The sequence below is a fragment of the Tasmannia lanceolata genome, unplaced genomic scaffold, assembly GCF_043159265.1.
Source record: "Tasmannia lanceolata isolate RefF3 unplaced genomic scaffold, GAP_Taslan_0.1 ptg000029l, whole genome shotgun sequence".
Taxonomy (NCBI): Eukaryota; Viridiplantae; Streptophyta; class Magnoliopsida; order Canellales; family Winteraceae; genus Tasmannia; species Tasmannia lanceolata.
In genome coordinates, this window is record NW_027518706.1 from 5,170,232 (window position 1) to 5,193,307 (window position 23,076).

General features: G+C 37.2%; 1 pseudogene; it reads left to right on the top strand.

Annotated features, from left to right (window-relative positions):
- The first annotated feature begins 15,183 nt into the window (after window positions 1–15,183).
- Window positions 15,184–22,106, top strand: LOC143858942 (receptor kinase-like protein Xa21 pseudogene; annotated as a pseudogene).
- Window positions 22,107–23,076: the final 970 nt, after the last annotated feature.

A 23,076-nucleotide genomic window follows, 5' to 3' on the forward strand; every position in this document is an offset into this window, starting at 1 on the left:
ATTTTCAAATATTTTTGAAAATCTTTTTAACAGATAGCTCTCATTTTTCTCATATCCGTAGAGTATAGGAACGTCAAAATCCGAAGAGAAATGAGGGAGATATGAATTTTACAAGTTCGACACTGTTTGCTGGAAACCAGTCTCGGAACTCCGAGAATTATTCTCGGAGCTCCGAGCTCGGAACTCCGAGAACATTCTCGGAGCTCCGAGAAATGCACCAGATTCTAAACTTAAAGCCTCTGTTTGAATTCTCGGAACTCCGAGAATTTGCTCGGAACTCCGAGAATTTTTCTCGGAACTCCGAAAAATGTTTTTCTTCAAAAAAATATAGCCGTTGGGGTGCAACGGCTAGTTGATTTTTTGACCCAGTTTTGACTGTTTTACCCCCCAAACGGTCACATGGAGTTGGGACTTTATATATACCCATTCAAGGGTCCAAAACACCAGAGGAACATTGTCCAACTTCAAGAAACCATAGAAAATCATTTGTGAACTATTTTTGGGTTAAATTCTCTCACCAACCAAACTCTTTGTGCCTTGATTTGAGAAAATCTTTTGAGATTGGTTTAGGCTTAAACTTGTTTATTCTTGAGAGCATCCTTGGAGCTTCAACTTGCATGGTAGCCTACATAGAGGCAAAGCTTTTATCTTCTTCTTTATTCGATCGGTGGCAAGGGCATCCGTTGTTTTTAATTCCCTTGGGTGAACCGCTTAGAACTCGGCGGAGAAGGAGAGTCATTGTAAAGGTGGAAGGGCATCCTTATTTAATTCCCTTGGAGTGTAAAAGCCTTGGAGCCGGGCGTCGTGGAGGTCTCAATAGTGGAAATCCTCAAGTGCGACCTTGAGAAGAGTGGAGTAGGCCGTTTGCCGAACCACTATAAATCTTTGTGTCACTTGTGTGATTGGTATTTCTCTCACTCCCTCTCACTCTCTTATTTGATTATTTGTGCTTAGAATTGAGTGAGTAGTTAGCATTGATAATCAACCTAAATATCTTAACCTTGCTATCTAGGCTATTAAAATTACCTAATTAAGTTTGCTAATCAACAAGGGTTTTGAACTTATATTAATTTGTAATATTGTTTAAGTTCAACTATTTCAAACTTAATTAAACAAGGGATAAGTCTTGGGTGAAATCTTAGGAAAAGTTTTTAAAAGGTAAAGATTTTATAAACATCCTATTCACCCCCCCTCTAGGTTGCCAAACCAAGTCACTACTTGGATTTCAGTTGCAATGAATTTAGGAACAATGGGTTAAATAGTTGTCTAAAGACTAAGATCTTATGGTGATTCATAGTTTAGATGGCCTAATGCTTGTTCCAAGAGTTAAAATTGTGATTACAAAAAGTTATACACTAAAAAATACTATAAAAAGTGAGAATGAGTTTATTTATAGGGTTTTAAACACTCAGAACCACTAATTATACCTAGGAACCACTATTTACCAGTATGTAGTGGTTCCAATGTATAAATAGTGGTTCTAAGGTGTAAATAGCTGATCCAAGGTATAAATAGTGGTTCCAGAGTAGAAATATTGGTAGTACTTCATTGGTGACATGTTGCAATGAATTTATGAACAATGGGTTAAATAATTGTCTAAACACTCAGATCTTATGGTGGTTCATAGTTTAGATGGCCTAATACTTGTTCGGAGAGATTAAATTGTGATTACAAAAAGTTAAGCACTCAAAAACACTATAAAGAGTGAGAATGAGTTTATTTATAAGGTTTTAAACACTCAGAACCACTAATTATACTTAGGAACCATTAATTATACCTAGGAACCACTATTTACCAGTATGTAGTGGTTCCAAGGTATAAATAGTGGTTCCAAGGTATAAGTAGTGGTTCCAAGGTATAAATAGTGGTTCTGAGGTGTAAATAGTGGTTCCAAGGTATAAATAGTGGTTCCAGAGTAGAAATATTGCTTCACACAATCTAATAGTATTTCATTGGGCGTGAAAGTTGCCATGAATTTATGTACCGTTGTAAAATATTAACTTAAACCCTCAGATGTTATGGTGCTTCACACAATCTAATAATATAAATAGTGGTTCCAGACTAGTAGGCATTCTTCTCGTCCCACAGCTTCTAGCCGCATCACAACCTGAAATCCATTTCATATTTGGATCACAAATTCAACTATAATAACCCAATTGACATGTAAGACAACAACCGGTATGAATTATTCTCTCACTTGTGATGCTTCGAAAACCCCGTCAGCAATATGCGTAATCAACTTTCTATGCTCCCTCCTCTTCGTATCTATCTTACCTGTACACTTCAATAGACGTGGATACACATGGGGATGAGAAGGTACCCATAACACGGTATGCTCAAATAGCCATACTTGAAATCAAGCAATATGGTTTAGACAATCCAATACTTAAAAAACACGAAACATTAAAGATTGCATGTGAAATTTACCTATAATAAGATAGAGCATCCCACTATATGCCCATTTCCATTCGCAACATATGAATTTAATGACTCTATCAAGAAGTCATAGACGACGTAGGCCCATGCAACATTTCCAACCGTCTCCAGACCAATATACAGAAATAGGCAAGAATATGCCTTGTGATCCCTCTATGCAAATAAGAAAATGCTACAAAACAGCAAGTCACATGCTTCAATGTGGACCTAATTGATTCTTCCTCATTTGAGAACATTTCGTATTTATTACCTCTAAAATCTGTTCAACGGTAGTTGTTGGAGCCCCAAACCTCCATCCATCATCAACGGTCGTGCTATCCCAAACTAATTTCGGCCTCTCGCCTCTCATACTTAATCCTAAAATTTTCGCTACATCACTAGCTACAAACATAACCAAAATGCCACCTATTTTGAATGCTTTCCGTTTTGGTTCCCATCATTTCACCAATGCCGTCAAAATCTTCTTGTGCAACTCAACACCTTCAAGGTGTAGTAGCAAATCTCCAAACGGGATTTTACTTATCAAATTTCTATGTGCCTCCCCTAAGTGAAACACCTCGACACACTCATGAAAGCGGGAATGACAACATCTAGATACAACATACTTTTCCTACAAATGGAACATGGAAACATTAACAGTTGAAGTAGTGGTACTTTTAGGATATTCAAATGGAAAAAGAAAAAGTTCATCACCATGAGAGGAGCTGCAGATGGAATAACAACTTCCGTCCCTTCTCTGCAGAAACAAGGGAAACCAGAATTAGTGCCTTCAAGCACATTATATATCCACTATTAAACAGAAGATTGCCTTCAACCAAATCTACTGCTTTCATCCATAAAAACTCTTAAATATCTAAAAAATATTACTTTGCGATACTTGAAAACACACTTACAACCCTTGGAACAACTATTCAACTAATTACTAGGTCAAACTCTTACAATCTCAGAAATAGTTATTCCAAGATTACTGGGAATCATAATTACTGCTTTCAATGGTTCTAAACTCTTAAACATCTCAAATTTATTGCTTTGAGGCCCTTCGAACCAGGAGGTCATACAACTTGCATCAATCTAGTGGTTCCAAGGGTCCTAAGCTCTCCCGACTCTCGGAAACAGTTGTATGACCTCATTCTAAAAAATATTACTGGGTTGAAGGGTCAATGGAACCACATTTACATTAAAGGAACAACAATTAAATACTAACAATTACCTGGAACCATAGTGGTTTCAAGGGAACATATAAGCAATATTGGTTTCAGATATGGAACCACAGTTACAGTCAGTGAAACCACTAATAAACTAATTACTGTTATTATTGGTTCCAGGAGTTCTAGACTCTTCAAAATGTAAGAGTTATGATTTCAACGGCCTTTGAACCACAATTACAAGCCTTGAAACCACTGTTACAACCCTACGAAGCACTTAGTGGTTCCAAGGATCTTACTCTCTCCAAGATGTCAGTAACAATTGTCTAAACATGCAGGAACAATAATAGCAGCCATGGAACCACTAATTATTACTGATTCTCACCTCTTACAAAACTCCAAAAATTATTCAAAATATATGGGTTGAAGAATGAAAATTATATGGGTTGAAAGGGTTGAAAATTAATAGCATCCTTCGAACCACAGTTACAAGGCTAGAAATTAATGGGTTGAAAGGGTTGAAAATTATATGGAACCACTAATTATCACTGCATAATATGGAACCACTAATTATCACAAGGCTGAAAATTATATGGAACCACCAATTATCACTGCATTGAAAGGGTTACAAACCCTCCAACAAATTTGAAGTGAACATGACCAAACCAAATCTAAGCATAAAAACCTTATCCAAAACCCTAAAGAAGGAAAACCCTAACATGACCAACAAATTAATGGATTCAAGGGTTCTTATTCGAACATTTTGATGAAGAAAACCATAAACCAATTCAAACCATAAAGCAAACCAAATCAAACCATAAAAACATTTTCATGAAGAAACCATAAACAAGGAAACCCTAATCTCAAATTTGAACACATACCGTGGAGAAGAAGATTTGTAGCGAAAGGAAGATGATTTGTAGAAAAAGGAAGGAGATTTCCAGTGAAAATCTCGTCTTCTCCGATCAAGAGCTCGTCGTTCCAAGAGGAGGGAGATTCAGTTTCAATAAAGAGTAAAAAACAAGAGAGATAAGGGGGGAGGAAAGAAGATGGTAGGTGAAAAGTGCCCAAAGGGCATTTTAGTCCAAAAACACTCCCGGGGATGCGTTTCCCCCTTTTTTGAGAAATTAGCCAACTTAACCCTTTTTTGAGAATTTCAGCTAAAAATCATATTTTTTGAGAATTTTCCCCAAAAAAAAAAAAACTTCACAGGAAACTGATAATCTATAATATTGGTCAACGAAAAGATTAGAATGGTCATTGCACAAAACTCACATTAACTTAACAACCCTATTTGCTTGAACATGTAACAAAATTGGGCAACTAATTGCTAAGAAATGATATCAGCACTACCATGTTTTGATATTTCCACAAAAGCAGCTTGTCTTTTAATATTTAAAGTGGCACACATGTAAACTGATAATCTATAACATTGGTCGACGAAAAAGAGTAGAATGGTCATTGCACAAAACTCACATTAATATAATAACCCTACTTGCTTGAACATGTAACAAAAATGGGCAATTGCTTGCTAAGAAATGATATCAGCACTACCATGTTTTGATATTTCCACTAAAGCATCTTGTCTTTTAACATTTAAAGAGCTGTCAAAAGGTTATTACAGTTCCCACAAGAAAATTTAAAAGAAAAGACAAGCTAGGAAAGTGCAACTATTAAAACATGGTTGTGGTGATATCATTTCCCTTGCTAAAATGTGACAAAAATGTGATAGGTGGTCCTTACCACTGGCAAATGTAAAAACATCAGCGATTATTTTGAGCTAATTTGTGGTGGTCAATAAGGATGATAAGAAACGAATGAATGAATGCTCTTGTCAATTGAGAGTTCTTTAAAAAGGGAAATTCTATCTAAGTAATCACAACTGACAGGTCTCCTAGATAACTACAACAGTTACACGTGGGATATGGATAAATCCAGTCCAATACTGACCATTATTCGCAAAACTCCGTTTTAAACGGCTTTTTTTTCCAAAAACAAAAAGGTGTTTTATTAGTGTGCCATTTAAAACTTTTACTACGAATAAAACTCCATTTTTTTAAAGCAAATGTTTTAAACACATTTTAAAGGCGTTTTAAACATATTTTTTGGGCCAACTTTCTTATTTGACCCCACCATATTTTTTAAATGACAAAATTCTCATTTTCTTGAGTTTCCGTTTTTTTACTTCGTTTTTTTTTAACCAATGCCGTATAAAACTCGAAATTTTGTCTTTCCTATTTTTTTGCCGAATCATGTTTTACTGACTATTGTTGTGGTAACTAGATTAGTATTATGAAAATACAAAGTGAGGGTATGGCAACCCAAGCAAGGGGTAAATTGGGTCTTAAAAACTTTTGCAAATCAAACTTAATGGCAAATCAAACAACAATCCACAAATCTATCTATCTATCTATATATATATATATATATATATATATATATATATATATATATATATATATAAAGCTGAATGTGGTAAGCTGTGGTGGCACCACGTGGCACCCCCACTGCATTCCGAAATTTAAAAATGCTTTAAGGGGATGTTGCACACCGTTTTACACTTTTGAAATTCCAAAAGTTCTTTAAGAGTCGCTAAAAAATACGAAAATGAAACGCCTTTTCACACGTATTCCTCTATCACACGAAACCTTAGTAAAGTATCACAAGGGTAGGGTGTCAAAACCCTAAACGACCTTTTTTTACTTCCCACTTAGATCAAAAATCAAGGAGCAGGGTTTGACACCCTGCCCTTGTGATTTTCACGGTCGGGCATCATATAAATTGTCCTTTTTCCAATAAACATTTAACGCAAAAAAGTTTTCCAATAAAGAGTCCCAAAAAACATAGGAACTTTTCTAAATTGATTTCATCTAAATTGCAAAATAAGCATTTAACGCAATAAAGTTTTCCGGTAAATATTTAACGCAATAAATTTCCCAATAAAGAATCCCATAAAAATAGGAACATTTCTAAATTGATTTGTACAAATCCGTAAGATCATAAATTTTTCTTCGCCCCGTGCATCGCATGGGATTGCAACTAGTTAAAGATAGAACCAAATGTACAGACAAGAATAGAGAGAACAGATAGAAAGTGTGCGCCGAGATTTGCTTAGTTCTTGGAACTTGGCAGTTTTTACTAAAATGCCACTCAAACGACTAGTTTTCACCCTAGCCTATTGTGGGACCCGATCCCGCGAGAGGGGTGGTGGCGCGAGAGCCGCCACGCACTATCTCTTGGTCTCTCGTACCCACGCGATTGGCGTGTGCCTTTTATTATTAATTTTAATTCATCTTTTATGTGAACTTGGGATCACTAAGGCAATCCGAATTCCACACAAAAGAGACTGACAGAGTCGCCACCTAGATGTGGGATCTAGGACCCATAATTAACCAGAAATCTAGACTCGCTACCTGGTTACAAGAATGGAAGGTATGGGGATTTATCCACCACATGCACCATTCCTGCCCGATAATCGGTCTTCAATTCCAAAAGTTAACTCTTTTAAATTCATTTTTAATGGCTCATTCAACTCTCTGTTAATGTGCTATCTATGTGACATGCATCCTATGATCTAATTTCAATGTGAATCCTAAATGTGTATCTTGATTTCTTAATTGGTTTGGATTCAATCTAAGTGAAAGTTCTCCTAAAATTCTAATTTCATGGAAAATCCTAAGTGATTTGATTGTTTCAACAGTTTTAAAAAGTGATTAGCCCGAGTCCTCAGATGATCTGGTATTCATCCAAAGAAGCCTACGTATCCCCGCCTCCACGAGAATCAAGGCAACGTAGTTCTTCGCGCCTATTCTAAGCTAGGATGCCTAAGACACCTAGACTTCTATCCTAGACTCGATCTAAAAGACCGAACCGGTTATTAAAGTTTCTTGTACGATTATTTAAATTTCAGTGAATTGTGGATTTTATGACACCCTATATGCCCTAACTAAATGCAGATTAGCCCTAAGCTAATGCAGGTGGTTCTTACAACCTATGTGTGACTAGGCTGTATTTCCTACGGAAAACCAAGGGTGGACTAGCGTATCCTACTCTAGTCATCACTCGGCGATATGGATCGCCGACTGACCGGACGGAGGCGCTCCTATAACTCTAGGACAGACCTCTAACTCTAAAACAAGCACACAGCAAACAATCAATCAAACAACCTATCAAAAGAAAAACCCTAACTCTAAAATTCTCTATCGAGGAGAAACTCCTAACTCTAGAGGAAGGTCTTTTGAAAATTATATTTTAAAGGTTTTTGAAGAAGGTTTAAAACGTTTATTTACAAAAAAGGTTTGGCTGGACTTGGGATGTAAATCCCAAGCTGCACTACGTACCTCGGAAGAGGATCAAGCCAACGTAGTTCGAAACGAACTCTCAAACTACGCTTCTAAAAGAAACACTCACACTTCAGATTTTTTAAGGTTTTTTTATATTTTCAAATGTTTTTGATATTTTTAAAGTTTTCAAATGTTTTTGAGTTTTAAATTTCTAATGTTTTTGGATTTTAAAGCTTTTCCAATGCTCAGGACCTTAAAATATTTTTAATCTTAAAGGGAACACGCAAGTAATACCACAAACTAGGGCAAAGCCCTAAAGCAAAAGGGGAAACCCCGAATAAGCAATTAGCGTCTCAAAGAGACAAACCACAACAAGAAAGATAGCGTCCCAAGAAGAGAGAAAACGATCCAAGATCCCAAGCAAGCAAAGCTCTAATAAGACTGAGTTAGCCTCTAATCAAAAGCGAAGTAATCAACAACTCTAAAGGAGAAACTCCGAACTAACAACACTAAAGAGGAGAACAAATGAGTCAGAGACTCTCTAATACTACAACTTAGAGGAGGAATGAGTCAAAGACTCCCAAATAACGCCAACAGAAGAACCAATGAGTCAAAGACTTCCTAGTAATACAACAAAAGAACGAATGAGTCAAAGACTCTCTAAAAGAAATGGAAACATGAGTCAAAGACTCCAATAACACCAACTAAAGGATAGATGAGTCAAAGACTCTCTAAAAGAAAAGGAAACACGAATTTGCACATTTGGCAGAGGTAAAACACCAAGCCGGGCCGGACAGCTACCTAGCCCTAGGGTGCAACAAATGTGCAACCCAATACCCATAAGGGTAGGGGTATGAAGCCAAGCCGAGTAGGGTGTTCTCCCAAAACCAAACGGCGCACAAAGAGGACTAACGAGAGAATGAGACCTGGCGGGTCTCCCAAACACACACAAAGATGGGCTCCAAGTAACCTTATCATTGCCCTTGCAAGGGGGAAGCAAGGCTAAGACAACTAATTGACCAAATTGGTCTCTAATTAACAGAGGCACAAATTGAGGTGCAACCTCAGAGAGGATTCTACAAATGAGGCAAAGCAGACCTTCTTAAGGAATTAAGATGTGACAGAATTTAAGGTCCTTTAAAGATTTTAAGATGATTTTCAATTAATTTCGGATTTTCAATGAATTTTATCAATTTTAATCATATGAGTGATTTTACAAGTGAAGTTGTTGCAAACGAACTCGAAATGAGTTGAAACTTCTCCAGAAACAAGATATGATGAGATGTAACTTACTGGAATATTTTTACAGATTATTACATTAAACTCATATTTAATTTGGATTTAAAAATTAATTGACCAGATTGCAAAAATAACACAGAAACTACTAGATATAGAAATCTAAATTCCATGAAATTTCTACAGTAGTAAGATATAAGTGAAAATAGCATTCTGTGAGATTTCCATGAATTTAGAAAACTATTTACTATCATTTTTGGATTTTTCAAATTTCAAACCAGATTATGAATTAACACCACAGCTCATATGAAATAAGATCAAAATCACTTGAAAATTTTACAGAAGCAAGAAGTATAGAATTTAAGACTACTGTAAAAATTTGGAGAATTGTATCTGTGATTTGACATCAGTAACAATTCTCCCAAAATCTGATAATTTTCAAAGAATGCATAAAATAATATACCAAACAAAATCCAAAAATTCTCACAAATTCATGGTAGAATGTATCATTATCATATTATTTTCCCACGAAATTTCATTATTTTTGGAATCTGTTTAGTATATCTTTTAGTTTTCTTCGTTAAAAATCATGCAAAAATCCGAAAATATACCAAATAATTCTAAAAAATTCTGAAAACAGTGTACCTACCTGTGATGAGTTCCTCGCCGAATCCAAAAGCCGAAAAAAGACTCAAAAATCCCGCTATGTGCGATCGCTTCCGCTTTCTTCCTTGTTTTTTTCTTTTTTCCTCTCTCTCTCTCTTATTTTCACTCCCTCTCTTATTTTCTTTCTCCCCTTCTCTTTTTTTTTTTTTTCTCCTTCTCTCCTCCTTATTTTCTTTCTCCCCTTCTCTCCTTTTTTTTTTCTCCTCCTCTTTTTTTTCTTCTCATCACCTCTCTTTATATAGTGAAAAACTTAGTGGAGAGGTGGAAATAAATAATGAGAATGGTGGGTGTGGTGGAGAATAATGGAATATATAATGGTAATGGTGGGAATAATGGAATATATAATGGTAATGGTGGGAATGGTAGTGGGGATAATGGAATATATAATGGTAATGGTGGGAATGGTGGTGGGGATAATGGAATATATAATGGTAATGGTGGGAATGGTGGTGGGGATAATGGAATATATAATGGTAATGGTGGGAATGGTGGTGGGAATAATGGAATATATAATGGTAATGGAGATAATGGTGTTATTTTAAAGGGAAAAATGAAGTTAGTGGAAATGGTAGAGAAAGTTAAGTCATGCTAGTGGTGAGTCCCACTTTGTGGGTTCCGCACAAGCGGGTCCCACATCAGCGGGTCCCACACAAGCGGGTCCCACATCAGCGGGTCCCACACAAACGGGTCCCACACCAGCGGGTCCCATATCAGCGGGTCCCACACAAACGGGTCCCACACTAGCGGGTCCCACACAAACGGGTCCCACACCAGCGGGTCCCACATTCTCTTTTGCTCGGATTCTCATGAATAACCCTTCTCAATACTCAACGGAAAAATACGAAACATGACGGAAACGACCAAAAATATTTAGAAATGTAACAAACGGACGCGGGAAGGAAGGACATTGGAAAACCGATGGAAAAACCCTAATTTCTTAAGGCAGAGCAAAATGGGGTGTCTACACGCCCAAGCATAGCGAACTTGGGTCCGGTCAAAATGGGGTGTCTACACCTATATATAAATTCCTTAACCCTCTAAACAGAATTTAGAGCATATTTTGAGTGCCAAATACTTAGGAGATCCAAGGAGCCAAGATGAACTTGAAACCTTGAAGTTTAAGAGAAGATCAAGTTGAGATCAAGTCTTTTTAGAATGTAAAAGTCTTCTTCTTGTTTTGAGGTTGTTAGAGGCACTAATTTAAGGTAATTAGTGTCCCTTAACGTGATAATATACATGGGACAAGACCTAGCCAACACTCCCAAAAGATACATTTAGCTTTAAAAGTGCAAACTAACAGGGCCAAGCGATTGCCCTATTCCAGTCGACGGGGGGGGGGGGGGGGGGGGCGCAGTTGACTGGAGTGGGCTGAAAAACTAGTCGTTAGGCTATATCAGCTAGTTGTTTGGGAACTTAGTAGATTTACATGCCATTCCAACGCTTGTTTTGGTCTAAAACTATATATATATATATATATATATATTTGAGAAAAGTTTCTCTAGTCGGCCGACCAGAGAACCTTCTCTAGTCCGCCGACCCAAAACACAGTCGGCCCACATTGTTTGGATGATCCAAAGCATTCATTTGATAGGCCCTAGCATAGATAGGGTGTGCCCAAAAAATCAGTTCCATAGGATCATCTTAACCCTTTGATTTGTTGAGCTAAAAATTGGACAGATTACTGAGGTTTTATACCCGTCCATTTTAACCTCCACAAATCGTAGGGTTGGGATGATCCTATGGAGCTGATTTTTTGGGCACACCCTATCCATGTCAGGGCCTATTAAATGAATGCTTCGGATCACACAAAAAATGTGGGCCCGCACTGTTTTTTGGCGGGCGGACTAGAAAACTTTTCTAGTCGGCCGACTAGAAACATCAACCCCATATATATGCGTGCGTGCATGTATGTGTGTGTGTGTGTGTGTGTGTGCGTGTGTGTGTGAGTTACTAAACCATTCTAAATGAACCAAGCGACACTCAAACTACTTATTTGGAACGTCTGATGCAGCCCACACCCATGAGGTTGACAAGTTTGAAGCCCAGATGAACCATCCTAAGCAAGGGAGAAGGTCAGCCCGCATCCAAGCCCAACACAAGGCCCATGTCCAACTTGAATCCATTAAGCATAAAGACCACCATGGACACGTTGATCGAGCTGGAGTCCCGCATTAATGAGTCTGACCACTTTTTGGAGTCCGCTTTTGGACCTCTAGATGGATGAATCAGAGAAAATGCTTAACTAAGAAGTTGTAGGTCTTTGAATTATCTTTCCAACAGATATTCATAGTCCTAATTTGGCTCAGTGGGAAGAGTTATGGCTATTTTGGTAGACTCTAGCTTTGACTAGTTAATGTGTTTAGAGTTCCTAAACTATTAATGATGTATGTGAGCCCCTAAACTAGTTAGTGGACTAGTTTGAACGAATTTTCTCATATATTTCTCTATTTAAAGAGTATCAAACATATGTAATGGAGTTAGTTGAATATTTGAATGAAAATTTGCTTAGTGCATTTTTCCTTGAACCTTGAAGAGTTCTTCCTTGAAACCTAGAAGAGTTTCACTTCTTCCTTGAAGAGTAGGAGCTTTCCCCTATTGTTTGTATCCTTGAAGAGTTGCAACCATCAATCTAGAAGAATTGATGTTACCTATCTTCCTTGGCAACATAGAAGAGTAGCCATTGAAGTTATCTTTCTCTATTTTGCCCCGCTCTATTTCCAGAAACCTGTCCATTCGCATTCATCCACCATTTCAAGCCCTTTCCAGTATTTATCTGAGCTAACTTTTGTCAGCAAAGTTGTAGATCTTTGCGTCCTTGAAATTTTGGGTTTTGAATCAAGTCATTCCGACCTATATCGAGGGAGATACGCTCATTTTACCGAACTTGGGCAAATCTGGTTTTTTTCTTGAATCCGAATTCTTGAGCATTTGAGTGTGTGTCTGTCACTCTCCCGATCCTTAGTCCAAGAAGCCTAGGAGCGACTTGCATCAACGTCTTATAAGAGTGAATCAACTTAAGTTGTTCCCCCATCCTTTGAACAAGATTTGGATATAGGACTTCTTTGTACATCTTCTTTACATCTTATAACCCTCTTTGAAGGGATTTTGTTTTTCTTTCTTCAAAGATACAAAGATTTTATTGGGCGATTGTAGGAGACTCGAAAAATCTTTGACTGATTAAGTTGGACTTGGACGAACCTAATTCCGCTTGTGATTGGTGGGTTTTCTGTAGACTCGGTCATGAGTTGGACCAGGACCTAGACGAACCTAATTATCCCCCAATGGATACCCTACACTCAAGATTTTATATACTTTGTTGACTCGGTCATTTTTAGGACTCAGTCTAGATAAAAGATGGACCTGAATGAACCTAATTCCACCCTCCAACTAGTAGGAGCACTCGGAAGCACAGCCTCAGTACATTAGCTACAGGACATGCTTGTTATCATGCTAGAGAGGTGATTGTACTAGCTACTTAGAAAAATCTAGCTAGAGGACTGAAAGGGCCTCAATACACTTCAGAAATTTGGCAAGCTACCATTTATGACAACTCATGGGAATTCCCGTCCATATGCTTCCTAAGGGTGGCTTCCATCTCCTGAAATGGCATATGCGCGTCAGGGCTTCGTCCACATGAGGGAGACTCTCTAGTATGCATAGCATTATTTAGATTTTCCTCTAACAAAGAATTTTCCTGGTTAGAAGTCACTTATCATGTGTATCAACACTATTGGAAACATTAGTCACTAGAATTCCGGGAAACACTGGGGCCCGTGGTTTTACGTCATGTATTGTGAGCCATTTAAATGCTACGCAATGCACCGTGCGTGCCAAAAAGAGTGGTGGCTTTTGATCGGTATGGAGGGGCACTCCTGCGCGGTCAGTCAGTGTGACCATCTGATTTTGGTGTGTGCGTGGCATGTGAGAGTGTGTGCGGGTTCCTCTGTACTTACACAGATGGAAAGGACTTTTCAGGTGTACTCGTGACGTCTAAACATAGAGACTCTCAGGGTCACCAGATCGTTGGACTCAAGCTAAATGACAAAAGGGACACAGACAGAACGCTAGTGCGAGGGATAGTTAAGTTAAAGAGATAGACTCACCCGAGAAGATGAATTCATTGCTAGCTTAATCCAATTATAGCTACAGTTACGAAAGTAAAGGGTACAAGTGCTTAAAAGAAAAGGTAAAATGCCAAAAACATGTTTGGATTTGATTTTGTGACCTTTTCCATGTAGACAAACGTCTCCTTATATAGCTTTATTCTGGTAACCGTTCTTCATTACCCCACGTTGTCTTGGAGGCCGAGAACTTTTTTTTGTAACTACCCATGATGGGTACCCTTATTCTCAGGTCCTCCGTTGTCCAAGTGGTTATCATCCACCTTCTCATGATTGGAAACTGTAATGCCACATCCTTGAATCAGTCAAACCGGATGTTCTCTTAGTAATTCGGTCCCATCTGACAGATTGGCTTTAAGTTTGAACACACACTAGAGGGGGTCTTCGAATAATTGTTCATCTTTCTAGATTCCCATACAGGCCAAAAGCTTTGAGCGAGCCGTGTTATTTAATCTAAAGACCTAATAAATAAACTGATGAAGTAAAGTCAATTGATTTTAAGCCCATTTTTGTTTTGGATTTTTAGTATTGATTTTTAGTCGAGACCGAGCCTCGGTGCAACGGTAAGGTTTCTCTATTGTGACATGGTGGTCACGGGTTCGAGTCAATGAAACATCCTCTCTGCAAAATAGGGGTAAAGGCTGAATACATCTAGCTCTCCCCAGGCCCTGCCGTTTTTAGAATAGATTTTTAGTCCAAAACTGATAATAGGACTCAAAATAAAACGTAATTTCAGTCCAGTAACCGCTTCTAAAAATCCAACAACAACATAGATTTTTAGTCCAAAACTGAAAATAGGACTCAAAATAAAATGTAATTTCAGTCCAGTAATTGCTTCTAAAAATCCAACACCAACAGGGCTAAAAGCTCTGGCCTGTTATATAATCTAAACCCCGTTCATGTGAGTCGTGTGTAACACATGTGTACGGTGTACCAAACTACCACATTGTGAATGCATGTGACAAGCGTGTACATGGAAATTAGGAGTCCAAATTTCATGAAAAAACGTTAGATAGAGGGAAATAATTTCATCATCATTTCGTTCTGTATAAAGGTCGAGTGTTATCAAATGAAATTGGGAGACAAAAAATAAATAAAATCTTCTCTTTGCTCAGCACAACAAGAACTTTAATGAATCAGGATGGAGCTACTCTCTCTAAATCTCTTCCTTGCTATGAATGTACTACTTTCAGAATCTATAACCACCACCACCTTACTAGGAAACGAAACCGATCTAATGGCTCTGCTCTCCTTCAAGGATGCTAAAACGAGTGATCCTCTTGGAGCCTTATCATCATGGAACCATACTCTCCATTCTGCAATTGGAATGGAATCACTTGCGGTCGGAGGCATCAAAGGGTCACTGTATTGAACCTTAGTGGGCAGAACTTGGTGGGTACTCAATTGAGTTACAATGAGTTGACAGGGAAAATTCCCATCCAACTTAGCACTCTACCGAAGCTATCCTTGTTGTTTCTTGGTCATAATCATCTTACAGGGAGCATTCCACCTCAACTAGGGAACGTTTCATCCCTCACCCGTCTCTATTTATTTGAAAATAGTTTGGTGGGACACATCCCAGATGACCTGGCCCGAATTAATAACTTGAAATGGATCACCCTTTCTTCAAATTTATTATACGGTACGGTTCCTTCCTCTTTTTATAATAATCTCTCGTTTCTTGTGGTCTTTGACGTGGCAGATAACCAGTTACATGGAACCCTTCCACCCAACATAGGATTCTCTCTTCCTAATCTCCAATATCTACTTTTAGGAAGCAATCAATTTACCGGACACATTCCAATTACATTATCCAATGTTTCAAGTCTTCAATGGCTTGAAATGGAAGGGAACCAGTTTAGCGGACCGGTGCCTGAAAATATTGGATGGGGAAAGAATCTACTCATATTTGACTTGAGCTATAATTACCTAGGCCTTGGTAGAGCTGATGACTTGAAATTTATCACTTCTTTGACCAACTGTAGTAATCTAAATGAGTTGCTCATACAGAGAAATCATTTTGCTGGCCCACTTCCCAACTACGTAGCCAATCTCTCAACTCACCTTTATCTGTTGGGAATAGGACAAAACAAAATTTCTGGTAACATCCCCAGTCAGATCGGGAATCTCATCAACTTAAAAGCTTTGGGTATATATTCAACCTTCATCACAGGTTCTATTCCCACTTCAATTGGGATGCTCCAGAACTTACATCAACTCTACTTGGGTGGTAATAGTTTGTCCGGGAAAATCCCATACAATATTGGAAATATTACTCAATTGACCAACCTCGACTTAGAATATAACAACCTGCAAGGAAGCATACCTCTATCTCTTGCAAACTGTACAAAACTTTTAAGATTGAGCCTTTCTCAAAATAACCTAACAGGTATGATACAAAAACAAATTATTGGCCTTTCTTCGCTATCAATCGCACTCTATTTGTCTCAAAAAATTTTTACTAGCTCCCTCCCATCAGAAGTGGGTAACTTGAAAATTCTAGAGCTATTGGATGTTTCTCAGAACAAATTGTCAGGTGAAATCCCAAGCACTCTTGCAAATTGTAAGAGCATGCGAGAAATTTATATGCAGGGTAACGCCTTCCGAGGAGATGTTTCGTCAGTTTTTACTACATTAACATCCATTGAAGCCCTTGATCTTTCATACAATAACTTCTCAGGGAAGATTCCAAAATATCTAGAGGGGTTTAAGTTTCTACAATATCTAAACTTGTCTTTCAATAATTTTGAGGGTGAAGTTCCAAAACAAGGGGTCTTTGGAAATGCCAGTGCAATTTCAGTCACGGGAAATGATAATCTTTGTGGTGGTATCCCAGAATTAAAGTTGCCTACATGCCCCGTGCTAGCTAATGACAGACGAGGAAAAGCCCATGTTTCTAGAGTAATCATCCTAGTAGTTAGTGCGGTTGTATGTTTGATTTTCTTATTGTGTGTCCCTGCTTCACTTTATTGGGTAAGAAAGTCAAGGAAGAAACCATCTTCCCTATCTTCTATGGAGGGCCGGCATTTAAAGGTTTCTTATGCAGAGCTCTGTAAAGCAACAGATGGGTTCTCTTCAGCCAATTTGATAGGCACGGGAAGTTATGGATCAGTTTATAAGGGAATCCTCAGTCGCATTGAAAATGTTGTTGCTGTCAAAGTGCTCAACCTTCACTTAAGGGGAGCTTCAAAGAGTTTCATAGCTGAATGCAACGCATTGAGAAACATTCGTCATCGAAATCTTGTGACGATCATAACTTCTTGTTCAAGCATCGATTTTGGAGGTAATGATTTCAAAGCTCTCGTGCTTGAGTTCATGCCAAATGGGAGTCTAGAGAAGTGGTTGCATTCAAAATTAGATGGGCAACATCAATTAGGAAGTTTAAACTTCATTAAGAGATTAAACATAGCAATTGACATAGCTTCTGCACTGGATTATCTTCACCATCATTGCCATACACCTATTGCTCATTGTGATATAAACCCAAGCAACATTTTTTTGGATGAAGACATGAATGCTCATGTGGGTGATTTTGGGTTAGCCAAGTTTTATCCAAGAATCATTCAGAGCTCATCTGAAGATCAAAGCAGAACAACTGGATTAAAGGGAACTATTGGGTACATTGCTCCAGGTAATAAATTTATCAATTTTCGTCATCATGTTTATTCTCAATGAGTACTATAAAATATTTCTCACTTATTAGGCATATAATGTGGTGCAACAAAGGCTAAATTACCATCTTGAACCAAAAAAATTACTTGAAAGCATTTCTATATTTATTGACAAGGTATATAGGAATGTTATTTTACATCAAGTGGTCTTGTACATGTCACCCGAATAATAGGCGGCCTTTTTAGTACCCATGACCATGAGTTTTTTATGCAAAATAGTTGAGTAGAAAATGCTAATCATGTAAATGGTTAAAAAATTATAATTTTGGAAAAATTCAGAGAAGTAATTATTCAATTATTCAATAAAATCTCTAATATTATTAAAAATAATGAGAAATTTTGTAAATAAATTTCCAAAAAACCCATGACTAATGTTTCTCAACAAAAAATGGCCCAACACTCCAATGATGAATCAAATCGTGCTTCTTAAATGAGCTAGAGCAGTAAAACACCCCAAAGACCCATTAGAGAAAATATATTCCAATGAAAGAAGCAAAAGTACCATGAAAAGTGCCTTTTTTCTAAATTATCCAACTTTTCAAGAAGGACCAAAACGCCCTGGAGTAGTCCAATCAGACGAGCCCCTGTTCGATTGAATCCCACTACCGCTGGGCATCATTGCTATAGCCTGAAACCATGTGTGCAACCCCTTTGCCATTTCAAAGATTGGGTGAACCATTTGCCAAGATTGTCGAGAGTTGGACGATCGGCAACCACCCTTGAACGAAGGTATAACTCTCTGAGGAGTGTGACAAAGCCGAACAGTTAGCAACTACTCATCCACGAAGGTATAACACAATATCTACTCTTGCTTCTGTAGATTTTGTGTTGCTACATCTGTAAATTTTGTGGTTACTGCATTAATTGTGGAGATTTTGGACTTAATAAGATTTTTGGAGCCTAGGATTGAGCATCGTAGGAGGTCAGCTAATGAGGCGGCGGATATTCTAGCAAAGGAAGGAGTCCTTAGGGAGTCCATGTTAGTCGTGTCGCCGGTTATCTCGCCTATCTAATAGGCTTTGTAATGGGTCTGCGGACCACTTTTAAGTATCATGTGTGGGGCATCTTGTCCCCGCCCAATACTTTTTGTCTATTAATGCAATGTCAATTTTCAAAAAAAAAAAAAAAAACATAGAGTTAGGTATTTGTTTTCATTCCACTGGTTCGGATGAAGGGTGGGGGCAAGTAGCCACTTTCTGGCATCGACCTCACAAGGATTTCCAGATTAATGACTGCTGCCAAAGATCCCAATTGGCGCATCACAAGTTCACTCCACGCCATCTGCTGAAGGTGCACACACTTCCCTCTAGATGTCAGTGGAGGATGGTTCCGACACTCAGAACCCTTGCTTTCTTTCTAATAAATAGTTGTTTCTATAAATCCCTAGTCAAACATTTCAACTTTTGGTGATTCTTTTAAAAAAAAGTGGTTTGGAAAAAGATGAACTATGTTCTCCAAAAGAGCTTGAGCACATGACAAGCAGCACTTTCCTAGTCTGGTTAGATGGTTCTACACAGAGTCATGTCCAGGACTTAGGGCTCATAATCCCTATTTGGTGATCCTAGGGTAATAAGTGATGCATTACCTCATTCCTTCTAGAACTGTAAGAATGCGGTGTGTGTGTGTGTGTGTGTGTGTGTGTGTGTGTGTGTGTGTGTGTGTGTGTCTAATCCAAGGAATGATTTTTTGGCAATCCTCGATCGGAAGAGAAAAGATGGAGGAATATTTATAGTTGCTATACGTGATATATGGCAAATCTAGAATCAGGAATGCAAAGGCTAGGGCAAGGCAAGAGTAGCATGTGGGCAAATCCAAGGAATGATTATTGTTTAACCAGCTATCAAAGGTTGTTACAATTCCAAACAAAACTCTCAATAGCTCATTAAAAAGTGTAAAACAATGTGAGTCTTACTCATAATGAAAACATGGTCATGCGAATAATTGTAGCCTTTTGGTAACTATCCTAAGTTCCATTTGTCGATTATCCTAAATTTAAGGTGTTTGATAAATATAAGTCAAGGAGGTTTCTAATAATTCCTATTAATAAATACGAGACTTTTGGATTAATGTTGTGACTGAAATAGTGTTTCTCTTGGAAAGGAAGGTTAAATGATGCCATTTCCCTTTCCGAAGGACGTTTGGTTGATGTGCACTATTCATTCTACTTCCTTGTGTTTAATGGATTTTTCAACAATTGCCTTTTAAATTGCCTCTCCCAAGTCAACATGAAAGTGAAATTAAAGATTTGACATTTTCAACTATTTTGTTAGTACTTAGAAAATGACATCATTTCACTTTTCCTTCTGCTTCTACTTATGTTTTACCTTATAAGTAGTATGAAATTAAATTTAATCTAACTGAGACTTGGTTGGTTTTAGATGAAAAAATCATGTTGAGAAATTATCATGGTCCAAAATTGGCTAGCATTTTTTAGTAATACATAGTGGAATGCTATTCATCACTTACATGACTTGATTGGCCGAAACCCATGTTATATTGATTCTTCTAAATGGGTGAAGTACCCGTGTGGGACACATACGTCTCAAATTGCACGAGTCTCTAAGATAGTTCTAGATCTCTTTTATCTGTTTTCTGTTTTACTGGATGCTACAGCCACAACTTCATAATTATCACACATTTTGAATTTTACCCATCCTATTAGTAATTTTCTAAAAAAAATGAAATATTATATCTACTTAACTTATCAAAATTTAAATATGTTACTTGTTAAAATAATACTATTATTTAAAAAATTAAAATTTGACAATTGATTAAAATATTTTGGCGAATCTACAAATCATTCTTTTTTGAGGTTTGACACTAGATAACCATGTCAGATTCTGACACTCTTGCCTATACCAGGGGCGGAGCCAGGAATTTGCCCCACGGGGGGCAAAAAATAGTTGTTATATAATAATCAATAGGTTATCTTAAAGTAAAAAAAAATTACACAAATTTTAATTCAAATTACTTTCAATTTAAAAATTATTTATATATATTTTTTGCCCACAAAAAATTTACTCAATTAAATCCAATGATTTTTCATGTTTTGATGTATCATAGTTACTAAAGATACGAGATGATCGTTCAATCCTCACTTGATTGTCTTCCAAATTAATTTTGAAGCTCTCACAAGTCATAAGATTTATGAGTAAATAAGCATTCGTAGCCCATAGAAGTATAGGCCACGCCCCCATCAAAACATGAGGGGAAGTGATATATCCACCCTTTTTTCTAGTTGGGACCCAGCTTATGCATAGGCTTGCGTGGAGATAGTGGGATGCATGTACAACATCAAAACACGAATTAAAATGGTAGGCCTCACCCATCAAAACATGTGTAAAATGGGTGGGCCCCACCCATTCTATGCATATGGTGTAAAAAAAATTACACCATAGAAAAAATTCCAAACCAGAAGACAATAATCAGTTTTAGATTCAAAATCAATTTTCAAAATCCAAAAACCAACAAGGTCGTTCCACTAAAAATCTAACTCTTACTTTTGTAATCCCTTGTATACACCTTGTTGGGTATCCATATAGGATGGTACTAAGACCATGTGAGTCACCCGATGATGTTTTACAAGATCAATGATCTTGATTTCATATTCATGTTCACTCATGTCCCTTTCTAAATCCCAAAATTATTTGGGATGATCATAAGAAATGACCTTGTATACCATTACCAAGTAGAGGGCAATTTTGTAGTTTTAGTTACAAAATTTGGGCACAACTATTGTCTCTTTAAAAGTCAAAATTGCTCCTTAAACCAATCATAAAAAAATTCTTGTATGAGGGAAATTTTGTAGTTATAGTTATAAAATATGGGCAATATAAGTAGAAGGAACAAACACCCTTACAATATAAAAAAGATATTCTGTACAACCACAAATCGGCAATGCAACATAGGACAAAACATCTATATTTTCTTTCATTGTGCTAAATCGTTTCTTATGTGTTTCTCTAAAAATTCTAGACTCTTTCCATGCAACTTAGGTTTCTAAATGTGAAGAGATCATTCAATTATCTATCATCTCTTTGATAAAATTTTCACCTTTTTTTCAAAATCAAACCTCATATTTGCTTTTAGTTTCTAACTGGTATCTTATATCCTTTATCACAACAAAAAGTGTAAAAGATGTGTGGAATTGCAGAATATGAGGCAGGTGGTCATGTGTCCACCACTGGAGATGTGTATAGCTATGGGATTATTTTATTAGAGATATTCACTGGAAAGCGCCCCACAGATGAAATGTTTAAGGATGGTCTAAGTCTTCACAAACGTGTCCAGTTGTCTTTGCCTGATCGAGTGATGGAGATTTTGGATCCATTAGTTCTTGTAGATGATGATGAAGGAAGAGCCACAAACATTACTGAGAATTACAATGACAAGATACGTCGTTTGCAGGAGTGTTTGGTATCTTTAGTGAGGATTGGAGTGGTGTGTTCTGCAGAATCTCCGAGAGAACGAATGGAGATGGGAGGCGTTGTAAAAGAAATGTGTTCTATTAGAAACATATATCTTGGTGCTGGGATCCACAGAGAATGATGAAATAGGGCCTTATTTCTCACTGAAGGTTTATCTTACCTCAGTAATTTTTGAGATACTATGAAAAAAGAAAATTTCACTGCTACATCCGCTTTTGTTTCCCACTGGACAAAGATTACTATTTTACATGTTATTTCTTTGATGTATTTGTAAGTTAATGTTATATTATTTGCGTTTTGTTCGGTGGTGCCACTTGCAAGTAATGTTTTTTTCTCATATATATATTTTCTTTACCTATTAATATAAAATAACTATCAAATCTTGAGTGTGAAGGTTTCCATTGCGATACATTGATCAGTCCATCTTGGGAGATTTATGGAAGATGATTACCAAGCCATTAATTAAAATAAGGTTGCTACATGTTGGAAATTAAAGATAAGTTTGTGGAAGAAGGCTTTATTCTTCATTCTCCTTTTTTCTCCTTTCATTTGAATTTGTATGTGATGAATGCGTTTCTTCACATTCAGTATTGGAGAAACCCTCTCTCCAAGTTTGTATGGAATGAGATAGGCCTATTTTGATGAGAAACACTCTCCTACTTTTTCTTCGTTTTATTCTCCATTGAATTTTTTAGCTTTGGTTTTCCTTTCTCTTTGATTTTTCCTTCCTTTAGGAGACCCCTTGATTTTTTCCTTTATCGGACTCATCACGCACAAACGAATTAATCCCATAGTTAGCAAAACGTGATTCGGCAAAAACAAAAACGGGACAGCAAAATTTCGAGTTTAATACGGTACTGGTTTAAAAAAACATAGTAAAAAAAAAGAAACACAAGAAAATGAGTTTAGAATTTTGTCATTTACAAAATATGGTGGCGTTAAAATTAGAAAGTTGGCCTAAAAAACGTGTTTAAAACGTTTATAATGCATTTTAAACGTGTTTAAAACATTTGCCTAAAAAAAGCAGAGTTTTATTCTTTGTAAAAGTTTTAAACGACACACAATAATAAAAAAAGAAAAAACGCCGTTTT